General features: G+C 37.1%; 1 pseudogene; it reads left to right on the forward strand.

The window, feature by feature from the left end:
- Positions 1-4,692: 4,692 nt before the first annotated feature.
- On the forward strand, positions 4,693-5,268 carry LOC111539474 (annotated as a pseudogene).
- The last annotated feature ends 15,329 nt before the right edge of the window (positions 5,269-20,597 follow it).

A 20,597-nucleotide genomic window follows, 5' to 3' on the forward strand; every position in this document is an offset into this window, starting at 1 on the left:
ATGTTCTAAATTCTCAACATTACACTTAGCTAGCACAACTCAGATTTTTCTGGAACAATTTTAAAATTTCGCCTGATCCCCTAACTCTTCCTTCAGTCAAGGATTATAGTAGAGAATTAAGGTGCAGTCTCAGGGAAATGACAGAGAAATTCCTTTCCTACATATGGGAAGGAGTGGAACACCAGTGAGGATGTGAGTTAATTCTGGCCATGTTGTCTAACAAGCGTTCCCACATTCAAAAACAATCAGATGTCTGTTGTGAAGACAACCACCTGATCAAATCATCGACAGAAATGTGTGAAGCTGAGGTACATCAGGACACTAATTGCTTTTTTTGATGGAAGAAAAAATGTACTCAGCTACAAAAAAGATGGGTATCATGATCTATACTTTTGCAACAGTGAAAAATGAGGACGAAATTTATTAGAATTGGGAATTAGAGACAAAAATGCACTTGGCTTGGTATACGCAATGGAATTCCTAAAGCTTTACGCTAATCAGAATTTTTACATGGTAATATTATCGTTCTTTTAAACTGCAAAGTCTAAAGACTTTTATAACTCAGTCTTTACAGTTGCTATCTGAATCAAAATGGAAAACCACAAATGAATTTGCAAAGGACTTTGTACAAGCTAGTCTCTTTAATAAAAGGGGGAGAAGAAGAGAAGGAGTAAATGTCAGAATTATTTTATAAGCAATTTCTGGGGTAGAGTGGCAGTGGAAAGTGCCTTTGCAAATAAGCCTCCAAATTCAGGCTATTGTCAAAGAAATGCCTTTTATCACTTTGTTGAAGAATTCTGCCTGTTTAGGTCCAAATACCCCTACTTAAAAAATAATACCTCACTCCTGTAATTCCAGCACTTTGGGAGGCTGAGGCAGGCAGAACACCTGAGGTTGGGAGTTCGAGATCAGCCTGACCAACATGGAGAAACCCCATCTCTACTGAAAAGACAAAAATTAGCCAGGCGTGGTGGTGGGCACCTGTAATCCCAGCTACTCAGGAGGCTGAGGCAGGAGAATCGCTTGAACTCGGGGGGCAGAGGTTGTGGTGAGCCGAGATCACACCATTGCACTCCAGCCTGGCGACAGAGCGAGACTCTGTCTCAAAAAAAAAAAAATACACTCAGAGACTAAATAATATATAACTAGGTTATTTTCTGATTTAAATATCAGATAATAAAAAAATACAACAATATTAGTACCAGACAAATATGAAACCAACCTAGTTTTATAATATTAATATTTGAGCATTAATGAATTAATAAATAAGAATAAATTCTTTTACTTTTTTTATTATTCAGGAACTGACTTTCTGAAAAAAATGAAAACAGAGTAAAAAGCCCAGAAAGGCACTTTGGGAGCTGAGGCAGGAGGACTGCTTGGGTCTAGGAGTTCAAGACCAGCGTGGGCAACATAACAAGATGCTGTCTCTACAATAAAAAAGGTTTTTAAATTAGCTGAACATATTAGCACACACTTGTAGCCCAAGCTACTAGGGAGGCTGAGGAAAGAGGATCCCTTGAGCTCAGGATACCAGCCTGGCCACATGACTCCATCACTATTTTTTTTTTAAGTCCAGAAAGTCTACATTGTGGTTTTTAATTAATAAATGACCGAATACCTACTACATGCCAGGCAATGATCCACATGCTTTGTCATAATTCTTGGGGAAGACACACATATGCCAGTGTGGTTTTGAATAGAACACAAGACTTATAAAATGTTTCATTTTTAACCAATAATAACCAGGTACTACTCGAAGCTCAAAATATATTTATTGGTCAGCTGCAGTGGCTATAATCCCAGCACTCTGGGAGGCTGAGGCAGGAGGACTGTTTGAGCCCAGGAATTTAAGAACAGCTTGGTTGACATGGAAAGGCCCTCATCTCTACAAAAAAATTTTTAAAAATTAGCCAGGCATGGCCAGGCGCGGTGGCTCACGCCTGTAATCCCAGCACTTTGGGAGGCTGAGGCAGGCGGGTCACAAGGTCAGGAGATCGAGACCATCCTGGCCAAGACAGTGAAACCCCATCTCTACTAAAAATACAAAAGAAAAAGAAATTAGCCGGGCACAGTGGTGGGCGCCCGTAGTCCCAGCTACTCAGGAGGCTGAGGCAGGAGAATGGCGTGAACCCGGGAGGCGGAGATTGCAGTGAGTCGAGATCGCGCCACTGCACTCCAGCCTGGGCGACAGAGCGAGACTCCGTCTCAAAAAAAAAACAAAAAATCAAAAAAATTAGCCAGGCATGGTGGCATATACCTGTAGTCCCAACTACTTGGGGAGGCTAAGGTGGAAGGATCACTTGAGCCCAGGATGTGGAGGCTTCAGTGAGCCATGATCACACCATTGCATGCCAGCTTGGGTGACAGAATAAGACTAGATCTTACATATTTGTTGGCTGGATGCCAATAAATATGAACACTGATTATTGTCAACAACTTATGGGTAGCTATTCAACTGAAGTCTCCTGCTTCTCCTTTTTAAATGTGTTATTTTACTTATCCTTTTATCCACCTACTTATCCTTTAAGTGTTCAACCTCAGGTCAAATAATTGGTGGGAAGATAAAAGATGTATGTGTGTAAATATGAAAAACACAGTTTACGAACTCAAAGAGGCATAGTTTTTCTTCATTTCACAAAGGTCAAGAGGGAACAAAACCAATTATTTGGTAGGCCTCATAAAAGGTTTAAGGTGCTAAGATAACAGATAGGAAGGTGCCCTTTAAAACTGTGAAATTCTACTCTAATATATTATTACTAAACAAAATTGGCTTATTACTCTAATGCCTTCAATTATTCATGCTATTACTATGGATATCAAAGGTCCCTTACTACCTGAATAAGTTTAAGAACTAAGTAAAGCCTGTGATATTTTATTAAGTTTAGTTGTAGTATTTAAATAAAGATAACCAATACCTCGTGTCAATTCAGTCAATTTGAAAAAATTACATCCTTTAAGGGTTTTCATTCATTTAAAGATCTACCATTAGGATTTCATTTTTGGCTTTGTGTGACCTTCAACAATGTAAACTCTCTGAGATTCAGTCACCCCAATTATAAAATGAGGGTGATGTGAAATTTAAATGAATGAGAATATGACAATATTCAGTATAATGTATACCACATGAGAACTCAACATTTTCTTTGCATCTTCTTTCAAACAGTATAAAACATATCAATTATATACCCTCTTTTATCAGACAGTAACTGCTCCAGAGTTTTTTCTTTATGATCCTCCCATTTTTATGTAAATGGCTACAATCTCAACAACATTCCACTATGTCATCTTTTTTGTGTCTCCACAGTGCCTAAAATATTGGTTAACGACATTTACTAGACCATAATAAACCCAAAGGATATTCTCATTTCTAAATGTATTTATGTAAGAAGAAAACGAGGAGTATCTGAAATTAAGACCTTCTCAGAAAATGTGGGATGAACAAAGCTCTAAATCAGCTGCATGGTATTAACTCAATTGCAAATTTTTATTCTATAATTAAATAAATTATTGCAATTTATCATTGTTCTTCAGATCTGATTCAGCAGTAATAAAATTTGTACCTTGAAGTTGAGTCTTACCTAACACTATTCATTTGTATAAAGCTCAAATATTTGAGCTTTATACAAATGAAGAGCTCAAAGTATTTCAGAACCAAAGTATACAAAACATTTCTCCAATACAATCATTTATCCAAGCGAAGTTTCCATTATTTTCCTATAACAATGCAATAGAAATAGCCATTTAAATTACATATTTTCATTCCTATTATCTGGAAAATGTAAGCATGTGCTTACAAATTCAAGAACCACCCAATAAAGGCCTTATTACAATTGGCCAGCCTCACACATTGCTATGTTATTTACTAATCTTCTCTGTACGTTTTCCTCTTTGAAGCATTGTTCTAGTACTCAGCTATAATAAACAAACCTTGTATAGTTAATTATGCTGCTGCACTAACAATAAAAAGTTGGCCCTCTTCCACTTTGACTATAAAAATCTTCATTAAGGAGGCTAAAGAACACAAATACAGAAAAGTCAACTGCATGAAGACATACATAACCTGCTAAAAGAATGTGTATTACAAAATGCAACTGCATGAAGACATACATAACCTGCTAAAAGAATGTGTATTACAAAATGGAATGCACACAAAGCTAGACACTAATCTATCTTTATATACAAATAATGTATGCAAATATGAATTTGCAAACATATGGTGACAACATAATTATAAAAGATCATTTAGTCTTTCCTGGTTAAAATTCTCACATAAGGCATATTCAGCTTAAAAGTGTCTAAGTATGTTTCTTTTTAAACTTTAAATTTTTCTAAATTTCCTCATTTAATAGTTTATTACTCTTTTTTTCTCCAAATGAAATGCAGGGTATGTTTTTCTTCCTATAAAATCACCCTTAATTGATATCATAATAAGAGACTAAAAACTACAGGTTTTTTTTAAAACCTTCATGATTGGACGAGGGAAAAATCATCATGGTTGTGTCACTAATATGCAGTGGCAACTAAAACACGGAGTGTGAAAATGAATAAATACACAGGTAAAAAAAAAAGATCCTGAGGCATCATAATTTTAATACAAAAGGTAAAAGGTTCTCTAAATTGACATTAGGTGGAACAAACTCTGCTGCTTCCTACTATACTTAAATATTTTAAAGAGGACTACAGACAGCACGCTGCCACGCCGACGCCGACCCCGCTCTGCACGTCAGCCAGCCCGCGCCCACCATGGCCACAGTTCAGCAGCTGGAAGGAAGATGGCGCCTGGTGGATAGCAAAGGCTTTGATGAATACATGAAGGAGCTAGGAGTGGGAATAGCTTTGCGAAAAATGGGCGCAATGGCCAAGCCAGACTGTATCATCACTTGTGATGGCAAAAACCTCACCATAAAAACTGAGAGCACTTTGAAAACAACAGTTTTCTTGTACTCTGGGAGAGAAATTTGAAGAAACCACAGCTGATGGCAGAAAAACTCAGACTGTCTGCAGCTTTACAGATGGTGCATTGGTTCAGCATCAGGAGTGGGATGGGAAGGAAAGCACAATAACAAGAAAATTGAAAGATGGGAAATTAGTGGTGGACTGTGTCATGAACAATGTTACCTGTACTCGGATCTATGAAAAAGTAGAATAAAAATTCCATCATCACTTTGGACAGGAATTAACTAAAAGAATGACCAAGCTCAGTTCAATGAGCAAATCTCCATACTGTTTTTTTTTTTTATTACTGTGTTCAATTATCTTTATCACAAACATTTTACATGTAGCTATTTCAAAGTGTGTTGGATTAATTAGGATCAGCCCTTGGTTAATAAAGAAATGTGTTTCTGCTAAAAAAAAAAAAAAAAAAAGAGGACTACATAGAAAAAAAAAAAAAAACAAAGAAATACTATTTGTAGACAAGTGATTTCAGATTGTTAAAAAACCACAAAGGTATTCAGAAGTTCAAGTAGCCTAACCAAAGCTTGAGGAAAAGGTTGTAAACTTGCCAAAATGATTATGGTTGAACAGTAGAATTATTTTTTGCTGAGCCATAAAGCTGTACTATTCTTAACAATAAATGATTTTCTTAAAGCCATTAATCTAAAATGAATACATGTTGTAATTTAGAGAAAATTCAGAACATCAAATACAAAATGAAATAATCAGGAAGAAGCAGAAAAGGAAGCGGGCCATAAAATGTAGGGTAAAAGGCCCAGGATCTGAGGTCTGAGGGGGAACACTGAGGCTCAGAGATTGAATGTATTTAGAAAAACAAAATGGTATTACCTGCCATTACAGAACTGGTGGGAGCATAAAAGATGAAGCATGAGACCTAACACCTAATAAGTGCTCAACAAATAATGATATTAGTAGTAGTATTGTTTGTCCATATTGCTGGCTATAGTGCAGCAGGTGAAGAATAGTGCTCAACAAAAAAAAAAAACTAGGATGGAGTCTTTTGGAGATTTTCTTTGCAGTTTCCTTTCACTTCAATAGTTACTTGATCATCTTTATATTTCTATTTTCTTTTCTTTTCTTTTTTTTTTTTTTTTTTTTTAGACAGAGTCTCGCTCTGTTGTCCAGGCTAGAGTGCAGTGCAAACTCCGCCTCCCAGGTTCAAGCAATTCTCCTGCCTCAGCCTCCCAAGTAACTTGAGATCACAGACATGAGCCACCACATCCACCTAATTTTTGTATTTTTAGTAGAGACAGGGTTTCACCATGTTGGCCAGGCTGGTCTCGAACTCCTGACCTCAGGTGATCCTCCCACCTCAGCCTCCCAAATTGAAGGGATTACAGGCATGAACCACTGTGCCTGGCTGATACCTATTTTCAAGCAAAGCAGTTATGGCATGTTAAAATAAATCTGGGGATTTTAACTGTTTATTTACCCAATTTACTAACCTAATGCCACCTTAATGACAAATAATTAGATTTTTCTCAGCAGAAAGACTGTTAGTAGAATGTACTACTTCACTTTTCAACGTAACAATGAACCTGATATCCATCTGCAAAGTGCTCCATACTGTCAATAGAATAAAATGATCATAAAGGTACTGGTAAAAGGGTGAAAGCTTTTATTCCTGTGACATTTGTATTCTAAGAAGCAAAAGAAGATTATAGAAACAATTTAAAACATATTTCCATAAATTTAACAAATAGTCTTTCTGTTTCTATGTATATTTTGGCTCTGTGGACTGCTCATGACCATACTAGCGGGAAAAAAAAAAAACACAAGATAAAAGGATGTGACTCACACCTCACCTGAAGAACAAAGTTCTATGCAACAGACTACTACTATACAGCAGACCTTTATTTGTATGAGAATCACATCCAATCATACTAAAAACAACTTTAAAAACCATCAGACTTGGTCAGGCTTGATGGCTCATGCCTGGAATCCCAGAGCTTAGGGAGGCCAAGGCAGGAGGATCATTTGGGAGGTCAAGACAGGAGGCTATGAGTTTCAAGACCAGCCTGGGCAACATAGCAAGACTCCATCTCTACAAAAAAATAAAAATAAAAATTGAGCTAGGTGTGGTAGCCCAATCCTGTAGTCTCAGCTACTTGAGAGGCTGAGGCAGCAGGACAGCTTGAGCCCAGAAGATACAGGTCGCAGTGAGCTATAATCACGCCACTGAGCTCCAGCCTGGGTGAGAGTAAGACCCTGTCTCTATATTAAAACAAAAAACAAAAACATCAGGCTTGGGGAGAGGTATAAATGATAGGGAAGATACGGCAGGCTTCTGAGGAGTGCTAATAATGTTATGTTCCCAATAAATGTCAATGAAGTGCAATTTATTGAACATTTACTATGTTCCAGGCACTCTTCAAACTATCAGTGTCTTTCAGATATTCACATTCTAATGGGAGAGAATACACAACACAGTTAATAATAAGAAACTGACAGAAGCAAACGTTAGGAGGTGTTAACTCCTATGGAAAGAAAAAGCAGAGTAAAAATAATTGGATATGTTGAGGTAGGGTGATCAGCATTAGCCTCACTGAGATGACATTTGAGGAAATAGCCAGCACAGAGACCCTAAGGTAGAAGCATGTCTGGCACATTTGAGGTATAGGGAAGAGGCCAGTGTAGTGGCAGCAGAGTGATCAAGAGAATAAGCAATAAGGTCAGAGAGATAAAAGGGGCCCTGATCACTTTCAAAGGCCATTATAATGGGAATACAAGGAGTAATATGATCTCACTTTCATGTTTAAAAGATCATTCTGGTTGTCATGTTAAGAATATACTATATAGAAGGAAGGACGGAAGAAGGGAGACCTGTTGGGAGGGGTGTGGCAATAACTCAAGTAAGATATGAAGATGGCTTGGACCATAATAATAACAATGGAAAAAGTGAGAAGTGATTAGATGCCAGATTTATTTTGAAGGTAGGACAAAAAGGATTTGATGACAGAATGAATGTAGAGTGAGAGAGAAAAAGGAATCAATGACTCCTAAATGGAAAGACAGATTTGCTATTAATTGAAATGAAAAAGACTGTGGGTGAAGCAGATTTGGGGGGGGGAAGCAGAAGTTGTTTTGGACTTGTTGAAGTATCTATTAAATATTCATGTGGGTCAATGAGTAAACAGTTATCCACAGAAGCTAAATTTTAAATGAGAAGATTTTACAGACAGCCAAAGAAAAACAAAATTTAAATAATAAAATTAAACCTTAAGTGTTAATATATAACTAGCTAATCAATATAATAAATTTTCACAGTTATTAACCTTCACTTAGCACATCTATGAAATGCTCCATCATTAAAGGTCACAACACTACAAAAGAAAAAAAACTTACTGCATACACTCTAATGGATTAATAATTTTGACCCAAGTTAAAAGTGAATGCGGGCAAAAAGAGAAAATACTTAAGCTATCCAGTAATCTTAATCACAGCTCAACAATACAAAGGGCTTAATTCATCCCTACATTCAATGTATAATCATAGAAGTGAAAATGCCAAGAGATCCTATCAGATTTCATCTGTAGCTTTCACTGCAGACACAGTGAGTTTTGCAGGTTCATAGTAGCATAAATAGTGTGGCTGTGTGCCACAGACACAAAGATACTTCATGGCAGATTTTCTCCCTAAACCAAATAACTTGATCATTACTATTTATTAAGAATAATATGATAAAACCAGAACTGAGTATCGATAGTAAATGTAAGCACACTGCCATGCAGCTACACACTGTCATAAAGTATTACCCAAGTTAGCTGTTTATTTGGTAAGGGTTTAAACAATTTACCATATAGGAAAAAAAAAATTTCATTGGGTAATCCACTAGTATAGCTCCAGAACAATATGAAACAAAACTTAATAAAGCCCTGTAAGCAATGTTAAGCTAAAGAAATAAAATTTAGAAAAACAAGTAAAATTGGGCGAAAGGAAGGACTGTCCTTATTCTCTGGAATAAATGAGAAAGGATAGTTACCAGCTAATAAAATGTGAATGGTGAATGTTTATCCAATTATCCTAACCTTAAATATTAAGCAATAAGGTATAAAGGGAAATTATTGAAATGCCTATTCTCCCAGTCTATAATAGTTCCAAACTTCAACCAGGCCCTTTATGAGCCATAAAAAAGTTATATCCCAGGACAAGGCTGGAATCATGTGGCAGAGCCCTACGTGCCTCAAAAATTATTTGAAACTAGGTAGAAACAGAAATTACACTTTAAAAGAGGAATAAATCATACTAGGCAAAAGCTGACTGATCTGCTTTCCTACTCCTTTTCAAAGAATTTATTCTGTAATTCTGTACATCAAGAGGACACAACTGTCCTTTCTACTCAAAGTCCAAATCATCAAGCAAAGGATGGAAAAACAGCATATTTTTCAGAATCTCTTCTGCTTTATCACCCAACAGACTTAGCACAGTGCCTGCCTTATATAACAGATACTCAATGTTTGCTAAATCTGAACTTCATCTGATCTCATCTCTCCCCCTTATTTCACCTTTCTTCTTTAATGGAATCTCTTAAAACTCCCAACCTCTACCCAATTATTTGCCTAGCATTTTTTATTATAAAACTAAATGTTTTAATTATGTTAACTGAAAGAAGCCAGACACAAAAGGCCACACCTTGTATGATTCCATTTATATGAAATGCCCAGAACAGACAAATCCATAGAGACAGAAAGTCGATTCGTGGTTGCCAGAGGCTGGGGGGAGGGGAGAATGGAGAATGCTAATGGATGTGGGGTTCCTTTCTGGGATGATGAAAATGTTCTGGAAGTAATGACGGTGACAGTTGCACAACGTTTTGAGTACACTAGAAACTACTGAATTGCATACTTTAAAAGGGTGAATTGTATGGTATTTAAATTATATCTCAATTTTTTCTTTTTTTTAAATGGGCAGCCTGAGCTCCTTCTTACGGCGTGAGACAAGAGTCCTATTACCTCAATAACTTAGTAGTTCCATAATTGATCACTATATTACAGTATCATAACTGAGGTTGAGAATGAGGTCCTAAATAATTAGAAAATGTTAAACTCATACTATGTTTTGAAGAAGAGAGAAATATACCACTATTCAGAAACAAATTTTATCTCAGATAAATTAAATTTGGGAACCTGAAGGTATACATTTCAGTTATTCAACAAATTCACGCATCTTCCATAAAGGCATGATTAGATAAATTTTCCATCTTATGGAAAACTATCTTCTTTCTCTGGCTACAGGTTGAACATTCCTAATCCAAAAAGCTGAAAACTGAAATGCTCCAAAATCAAAAACTTTCAGCACTGACATGACACCACAAGTGAGAAATTCCACACTTTACCCCATGTGGCAGGTCCCAGTCAAATCACAGGCACACAATACACCGTTTATTCAGTGTCCCCATGGGAAAAATAAAACTACCTTCAGGCTATGTGTATAAGGTGTGTAAGAAACATAAATGGATTTCATGTTCAGACTTAGGCCACATCCTAAAGACAGCTCATTATGAAAATGCAAATATTTCAAAATTCAAATTCTGAAATCCAAAAGGCTTTTGGTCCCAAGCATCTCAGGTAAGAGATATTCAACCTGAACTTTATTAATCCTATATACTAGCTTTTAAAAAACAGCCTTTACTGACGATGGTTTCTAAGAGGAAAATTCCACCCACCCTAACTATTTCAGCTCTCACAGTTTTGTTCCTTTTAACTGCTACCATAGGCATGGCCGAGTCCCAAACAATGTAACATTTTATAACTCTTTACATTTGCACAATGCTTTAGTGTTCTAGAAGCTTTCATATACATGATCATGTATGATCCTATGAGGTAGGTGGAGTAAATCTGGTAAAGGAAAGGTACTTGATCAATTTCACAGTGGCGGATCTTGTGCTAAAACTCAGAAGTTTTGATATTAAGGAGATGAAAGTGCTCAGTAGACTTTTAGTGAATAAATGAACAAGACTACTAAATGAATTATCTCACTGCTATACAACACTTCCTTCTATATGCTTTCCAATATTTTTCTCTAATTATTTCAAGGGAATCAGGCTTTTTTCAACAATAAAGATTATAAACTAAAGCCAAGAGACCACATCTCATATTTATTCCATATCCCCACAGCTCTGAGTACTTGTGGATGGAATGATTGAAATGTCAATCTGTGAGTCCTGAATGTATTTATGGTTGTTGAGTTGCATCACCAAAAAAGACAAACTAAACTGGAAAACACTAAAAAAAAATTGTTTTAATTAAAAAATGTTCCCTCAAAAATTTGTATAAGACCTTAAAACAAAATTTAAGCCATGTTCTAAAGAAATATTAACAAATGAATTAAGACCCTGTTAGTAACTGCATTGTAAAGAATATTTTTTGGTTTCAATAAGGCCTTATACATTTCAAAAGCTATTATTCTCCTAAACTACTGATGGTGGCAGGCCCAGTAAAGACGTAAGACCTCTACAATTCACCTACCTGTTAAGAATGAAGCAAAAGTGCCTCATATTGAGTATAATTAATGTAAAAAATTAAAGATTTCATTTTAAGAAAAAAAATGTTTTCACCAATAAACACAACCCCAATTAATATGTTGTATACATGGAAAACGAATGATTTAATTTAATAATAAAAGAGTCCATGTGATCTCCAAGTGAATTTTCTAATCATCTTCCTTTTACTAATACCAGCCCAGCTGATGAGGCTTCTACAAACAGATGAAAGGGAAAATCTTTATTAAGAGATACTGACAACCAAGCAATCTAGGGTCACACACAAGTAACAAGATATTTACACGTATGCTTACCTTTTTAGAGAAAAGTAAGACATGCAGAAGTTATCTTAGTAACTACTTAAAAATATTTGTCTATTACATGAAACATATCATATTAAAAAGATAATAAATAACACATTATATGCCTTCACCATTCCAAAAACAAATGAAGAAAGGAAATGCATGCAAGCTTTATAAATAACAACAACAGCATCAACAACTAACAATGTTTGAGCTCTTATATGCCAGGCACTACTCTGTGTGCTTTACATATATTAACTCATATCATTCTCACACAACCCCATGTGGTTTTACAGATGAAGGAACTGAGGCACTGAGAAGATATGTAACTAACCAAGAGGTTATGTATATGTAGTCTAGCCAGTCTCTCCAAAAGAAACCACTGTGTAATACGGCCTCTAACTCAACGTAACAAGTCCCAAGGGTGCACTGGGAAGAGAAAATTACAGAATGGAAGCAATATTTGAGTGAAGCCTTGAAGAACAAATGAAAGAGACAAAGGACTATCCTGGTGCACATGTGTAGGAGAAGGTTTGCCATCTCTGCTACTACTGTTTGGCCTCTGCACCCACAGGACACAGGCAGAAGTCACGACAGAGATAGAGAGATAGGCGTAGTCCACACATCCATAGGAAATGTTTAAGAGCACACTTAGGCCAACACTGGCTTTGAGGGTAGTCTTTCCTGTTCTCCAGATGTAAGAGTCCTGACAGCTTTCTCAACGGCAAAAACAAAGAAGATATATGTTGACCACACTTAATTGCGTGTTCCAAGAGATGGGAGCTAGACACATGTAAACTGACATGCTACCAGCAACAACTTCTCCTGCGATAAATAATCTATATTGAGAGGAAGATAATAAATAATGACACACACTGAACCAGCTGTGTTCAGTCCATGGGCAAAAAAAAAAAAAAAAAAAAAAAGAATCTAAGAGTCCTCAAAAGCCTGACTGGGCAACATTCAGACGAACAGAACTCTGCTTCTCTAAGGGAAAGCCTTCCCTCCTGAGCCCAATTATGGAGTCTGGTTGCATAGGTAATATAGATAATCTTGCAATATTACTAAAGAAATTACTCTTGAAATCTCAATGCCACTAAATAGTCTTTATTTCCTTATTACTTTCCTGGTGAAGAAAGTAATTACAATTTTATTCTACTTTTATATTCACTTGAAAATTTCATTAATGATTAATTTTAGATGGACTCACTAAGAACTGGGGACTCTCTTTTTCTCTCAACATCATGGAAACCTCTCTCCTGGTTTTCCTCCTAACCCCTAGATGGCAAACTTCTTAGGACTCCTCTGCTAGCTGCTAGTTCACCCATTTCTGAACGTTATGAGGGCTTGGTTTTGAGTATTACTGTCTGTCTATATTTTTTCCACACACAAATTCATCATTACCCACACATTTAAATATTTCTATGATGACAATTCAAATTGATATTTCCAGTGGAGAATTGATATATCTCCAGGAGAATTGATATATCTCCACTGAGCGGCATGTTCAACTGCCTACTTGACATCTCCATTTGGATGTCTCACAGACATTTCAGAATTAACATATCCATAACAAAACTCTTGATCCTGTCCATCAAACCACTTATCTCCCAGAAATCTTCCCCATCTCAAAACAGGCACTACCATTTCCCCAACAGACTCAAACCCAACCCCATGATTTCTTTCTCTGTTCTAACATTCCCCCTAACTCTGCCATTTATGCATCAGCAAATCCTGTCCACCTGCCTTCAAAAATCATACTTCAAATGACCCTCTTCCCACTTCCACTCTACTACCATAATCTAGAACACCATCCTCGATCACCTGATGACTGTCAGCATCTACTCTTTTATCCACCTCCAATCTAGCAGCCAGACTGCTCTTAATAAAAGCTAAACTCTGCCTGATTTGGCCACAACCTCATTCTGCCACCTCATCTTGTACAACAGCATTCCCCTGCCCACTCCCCACTTCCTTCAATCCAGCCACACCAGACTTCTTCCAGCTAGCTCCCTGAACATCAGAGCTACCTGCTTTCGAACTTCACCACATGCGGTTTGTAACACTAATGGTTCTCCACACCTTAGGTACCTAACACCTTTTTGTTCTCAATGAAGATGTCACCTCCTTAGAAAAGCTTTCTCAACCCAAAATAAAAGTAGAACCCCACACTAAAATTCATCCCTTGTTTTCTTCATAGCAATTATTACGTCTGTTCACTTCCCCAGCTCACCATGAAGGCAATTTTTCTGTTTTGTTTTGTTTTTAAACAAGTTCCAGTCTGTCTTCACAGGTAAAATCTAAGCTCTGCAAAGGCTGAAGATGCCGTCCATCTTGTTCGTAATTACATCCCCAGTATACAGCACGTGCTGATCACATTTTGGCCCTCAGAAGATATTTAACGCTAAATGAATGTTAACCTCAAAATGTATCTTACCTTATCTCATTTCTCTTAACCTAGTAGGAGATATTTTCTGAACACATCAACACCTGACATTCTTTCAAGAATATAATTGTATCTGCTATTTCCCAGGCCCCCCAATACCATTTTGAATCTATCCATGGATTTCCCTATTAATTTCTGACTAGCTGCTTTATCAAACATGGAGACTATTCTTAACCCTGTGACAAATTTTTACCCCTTAACAACATGATAAAATGTATCCAACCCTAATTCAAGCCTAATTCTAATAAACACTTAGAAAGAGACACTTATTCTAAGCCATTAGAGATTAGTACAGCAAGAGACTGCCCGCTACCTCTTTCCCAAGCCTCCAAAACACTATGGAGCATCAATCCTAACCGCCCCTCACTGTATCTAACTTATAGAGTCAAGGTTGTCAACATGTAAATATCTATTTAAGCCTACCTAATCTCTTACCTAGAAAAGTGTGCTTACTAAAATGCAGGCTCTATTTTCTAAATTAATCAAAACTCTCGGCTGGATTCTCAGCTGATGGGGCTGACCATGGAGGAGCTGAAGGTCAATGAGTGAATTTGAATGTATGTGTCCAACTGAACATCAATCTCTGACTACCCTCCACACAGAAAACTACCCTCCACACAGAAAACAAATTTTGCTCAACCAAAATTTACCCAAATCTCTAAAGTCCAGTCAGGAGTCCCCAGCTGGCTGACTACAAAGCTGCACTCAGTTTGGTCATGTCCCACTCCAAACACCTCATTTCTCAAAATGATGGCAAACTGAAGAATAAAAAAAGAAAGAAAAAAAAAAGGGCACGGAGAATGATGACACAGAAACCATGTGCAACACTATTTCTCTGTACAGAGATTTTGTCAGCAACCAATTCACCAACCCACACCCGAGTAAGCTCAAAAATCTAAGATCTGTTTAACAGCTTTTCCCCTGACTTCAAAGTTAAGATACATCCAGCCAAATCATAATTTGAAGAAGGAAAAAAATCAATTTAGGATAACTGACATTTGATAATTTTGATATATATTTACTAAATATTTTATATCACTTATATTTACACATTTGATAGAGGCTACTTAAACCCTGAATTTAGTATTTAAAACACTTTGTCCATTATAATATATTCAGAATGCCATCTGTGATTCATATCCCATGAATATGTAGTTTTTTAAATACTACATTATTTTCACCTTGTACTACATAGTAAACTCTTAATTTCCCAGTAATGCAGATCATCAAGAACTGAGTAAGTTTGCTACTTAAATATTGGAGGCTACTTCCAATGTTCTCTTTGGGGTCAAGTTTACCTTTTAGGCAAAGCTTATAATGAGGTTCTTTTGTTATTATAACATTAATAATCAAAGCCACTTGGAGATCATACAAGCCATGTGGGTAGTCCCAGAAGTGCCTTACAACCACTCAAATTTAGAGTAAAATGCATAAGGTTTTGTTCCAATGTTTAGGATATCACCCAAAAAACAAAGTATCTATTATATAAACTCTAAAAATTTCCAAAAGGTTTTATATTAATGCAACAAAACAGTAAATTGAATTCCTTTGTTCACTCCCTCTTAAAATGCAAATTTATCTGTTCTATTCCACTCACTTCAAATCTCAGGGGTTTGCAAAGTAGGACCATAACACTGTTTAATATCATTTATGAACCATGCTATTACAGAGCATTTACTGAAGTGATGTACATTGGCTTTGATAAGAATGCAAATATTTTACCTTAAGCTAAAAATAAAAGACTGATACTATTCCTGTCCAATCCTGCCCACCTTAGTCAAGAGAGCCTGATTCTCAAACTCTTACAGTCCTACTTTCTCATATTTTCTAAACCATCTCACCTTGCCCTTACAGGCTCAGGCTATTGCCAACTCCCTCATTCCACTGCACCCCTACAGACACCCTTACTCACCAACTAACCAGCCACCTAGAATCCAAAGACTGCAAATGCAGGGCTCCACTTGCCTGCTAACTTGAGCCTGACACTGAAATGTTCACGCTTAAAGCAATGAGCTGTGCCACTCTTAGGAAACTGCCCTACCTTCAGGCAAAGACTTCCCTTCAGCACTTGCAGCTGAATCTGTCACCTTCCTCCAGTTCACCACTTGCATACTGGTCTCAAATCATTCTACTGTAATAAACTGTGCCACAGAATTGTGCATTTGCCTATAGACGTGATGGCCATCTTTTCGTAGGACTGGACAAAGCTTTTAAATAAGTGTCTCTTAATCGATTATAAATGAAACAACGTATGTGCAAAGAGCAAAGATGATTTCTTAGTGTATTCTATCATTTAAAACCTTTTACAAACTTTGACTTCTCTTTTAATCCTAAGATTTCTTGGCTCATGCAACATTTACACGTGGGAAGGAAAACACATCCCAAATAAACCATAGCTTTTCTTCACTGACATTTATTCAATTTTTGAGGAGGCAAGTATTATTTTTTCCAGGACCAAGGGGAAGAGGGGGAAATCAGGAGGATTATAAACAGTTTGTTACATGGTTTGATAAACTTGAAGGGGTATATACTAACCAAATGAATAGTCAAAAGATTTACATTAGATGATGAACTCAATGTATGTTAACATTTGATTAACAGTAATATTGTTCTTTCTTGATTATCTCAGGTAAACGGTATTTATGAAACGACATGCAATAATCTGAGACCTAGCAAAGTGATGGATATTTTGAAATAATATTTGTTCTTCAACCCTGTTTTCCTGGCATATAACTCCTGAAATCCTTGGGATGTACAAAGTGATGTCTTTTTGTATGCCAAGATTGATGGCTGGCTGGCAGTCCTTAGGCAGCTTCAGGATACAGGCTGGTTACCAGAAGAAAGACCAAAGCATGATTAGAGGGTTTAGCCCTACCCTTCAACTTCCAGGCTGGAGAGGGGACTGAAGCTTAAGTTCACAGCCACTGGCCAAAGATTTAATCAATCATGCCTAAGTAATAAGGTCTCCATAAGAGGTCCAATAAGGACAGGGTCAGCAGGGCTTCCAGACAGCTGAACGCATGGAGGCTGATGTAAAGGCGAACAAGAACTCATCCAGGTGCCAGGAGGGTAGCATACTCCACTTCCACGGGGAGAGAAGCTCCTGTGCTCAGGATCCTTCTAGACCTCACCCTATATATATTTTCATCTGGCTGTTTACTTGTACCCTTTAAAATATCCTTTGTAATATACCGGTAAACATGGTTCCCTGAGTTCTTTGAGGCACTCTAGTAAATCAAACAAACCCAAAGACGGGATTTGTGGGAACCCTAATTTGAAGCAAGTCAGTCAGACGTTCCAAGAGGCCTGGACTTGCGACTGGTAGGAAGGAGGATACACTCTTTTGGGACTAAGCTCTCAATCTGTAGTTTCTGAGTCTATCTCCAGGTAAAGTGTGTCAGAACTGAATTGGTGGACACTGAATCAATTGCTTGATGATTTCAAGAACTGACTGCTTGCTTGGTGTGTGAAGAGAAACCCCCAAACATTTGGTTACAGAAGTCTTCTGTGTTGATTGTTGTTTAATGAGAAAAATTTTAAAAGCGTCCTGAGTTTGTGTTTTCTTTTCCCACACACACAATCTCTATCCTCAAACCACATTACTTTATTCATGTTCTTCCTATAGCCTCTTCTTCCTACAAATCTAAGTTTTGAGGAAAGAAGGAAATAAAAGCCTCACTAACCAACCAAGATGTGGAATTGATAGCAAGTAAACAAGCTGCTTTAAGCAAGCCAATAAAGTATATAAACTACCTACCCCTCGTTTCAAGAGGGCAAAGAGAGGAAAAATGAGTCACAATCTATGGGTGAAGGGGACAAAAGCAGATAAAAATCTGCTTCGTTTGTTTAGGCTCCAGCATTCGGGAAATAAAATTCTAGTACTACTACCAACCATCTAATAACTGAAAATTTCTCTGAAATAAGCAAATAAATTCATTTTCAATTCCTCTAAAGGTGGAGCTCTCATTATGTACTGATGTCTCCTGTTACTTCTCTAGATAGCCCTGGCTGAAGATGAAGCCTTTTATCAAGCAAAAAAAAAATGGTTTCCCTCTAACTTTAACATAGCAGCGCTAGTTCTATTCCCCAAAATCACACAGAATACGCTTAATAAAGAATGTTAAGGCTCTGAAAACAGTTCAACACTGCTGTCATGACCCCTCACCTCTCCAGGAAAAATAACTCCAACTCTTTTTTTTTCTTTTCTTTTCTTTGAGAGGGAATTTAGCTCTTGTTGCCCAGGCTGGAGTGCAATGGTGCAATCTCAGCTCACTGCAACCTCTGACTCCCAGGTTCAAGCGATTCTCCTGCCTCAGCCTCCCAAGCAGCTGGGATTACAGGCACCTGACACCACGCCAGGCTAGTTTTTTGTATTTTTAGTAGAGATGCGGTTTTACCATGTTCGTCAGGCTGGTCTCAAACTGCTGACCTCAAATGATCCACCCGCCTCGGCCTCCCAAAGTGCTGGGATTACAGGTATGAGCCACTGCATCCAGTCAGCTCGTTTCTAATGTACCTCATGATCATGGATAAGAACTCCGAATTTTCCTTATTTATGAGCTTTCTAAATTCTCTAAGTTTATAAAATGCATCCACATTCTATCAGTGAAATAAGCAACACATTGAACTACGAGGACTGAATACTAGTTCTGGTTTTGCCTTTAAACTCCACATCCTTGGGGAAGTCCTATTTCTCTCTCTGGGCTGCAGATACTGCTGAACCGTAAACTTTCCAGTTTCAGTAGCCTCAAAGTCTATATTAAAAACAATCATTTGCAATATTGCTTTCATTTTGTTCAGAAATTTAAAATAAATATCTAACCAACTAATAGTACTGACAAAGGTATTTTACTTAAATTGTCTCCCACAATATTTAAGAGTCCTTAGAATATAATGGTGGGTAGCGGGGGGAGACAAATAAATATATACTACAAGTAGTTATATAGTATGTAGTTAAGTATGTATGTATTTATACACATGCAAAGTATAAATACAAAACTACAAGCACCATCAAAATGACCTCGTAGTTTACTCTTACCCAATACAAGCATAAGTTTAAGCATATACTTATAAGTTTAAGCTTAAGAAGTTATTTTTCTAGATTTATGCTGTCCAATACAGTAGCCTCAAGTCACATATTGGTATCTAAATATTTAAAATTAAAATCTAAATTGAAAATCAGTTATTTCATTGCACTACTCACCTCTCAAATACTCGATGTCCACATATGGTTAGTGGCCACTGTACTGGACAAGGCAGATAAAGAACAGGTCCATCATAACAGAAAGTCCTACTGGGACAGTGCTGTTCTACAACAGTTCACCTAAATCTATTTTGCAAATGGAAACAGAAAAGCAAGACCTCAAAACACCTGAGCTCTGAAGTCAGAAACAAGGTTGAAATCCTAGTTCTGCCATTTACTTGCTAGGTGACTTTCAGCAAGTTAGTTACTTAACCCTTCTAAGCCTGTCTTCCCATCTATAAAATGCTGTATAGAACTACTATCCACCTCAATGCAAAAGTGTAAGAATGACACAATAGACTTTGGGGACTTGGGGGAAAGGGCAGGAAGGGGGTGAGGGATAAAAGACTTCAAACTGGGTTCAGTGTATACTGTTCAGGAGATGGGTGCACCAAAATCTCACAAATCACCACTAAAGAACCTACTCATGTAACCAAATACCACCTGTTCCCCAAAAACCTATGGAAATAAAAACCTTAAAATAAATAATTAATAAAACTACTATCTACCTCAAAGATAGTCATAAAGATTACATGAGATAATGCTGGTAAAGCATTTAGCAGACTGCTTCAAATACTGGAAACATTCAATAGTGTTAGCTCCCTACTATAATTAATTGTATTTACTAATTCACAGATATATTGAACTGAATGCTACCTGAAATGCAGGGATTAAAGAAAGAGCTCTTGCCAGAGTGGATGAAACGGGTAAGAGTTGTAATCTGAAGCATCAGGAGAAGTGACAGTAGTGGGATGCTGGGAGGGTGATGCTGCATTCAAGGTAGAGGAAATGGCAGATACTGAGGCAGAAATCTTGGCTCTGGTGTAAGAGTTCTGCCTCTCCTTTTGGTCATTTCAAATTATTACTAAGCCTCATCTTCCAAACAGGTAAAAGTGTGTGGAGAGAGTCTACCTGCTGTGTACTGAAGTAGAAAATGAATTTTAGCTTATGGCTTTGCCTGCTTCTATTAAACGTTTTAGAAGAAAGTGCTGCTTCTACACAAATATGGATTGAGATATACATTTAAAGGCATCTCATTAGGTCCCTAAAGTAAGTAGACATTCTGTTTCACAGTTCTAAACGAACATTTATTTAGAAACATAGCCCAAAAAGCAAACTGACAACAAAAATGCAAAAATCAAATTTTACACTGTCTTAAAATACACT

Source organism: Piliocolobus tephrosceles, chromosome 2 (assembly GCF_002776525.5).
Source record: "Piliocolobus tephrosceles isolate RC106 chromosome 2, ASM277652v3, whole genome shotgun sequence".
Lineage (NCBI taxonomy): Eukaryota > Metazoa > Chordata > Mammalia > Primates > Cercopithecidae > Piliocolobus > Piliocolobus tephrosceles.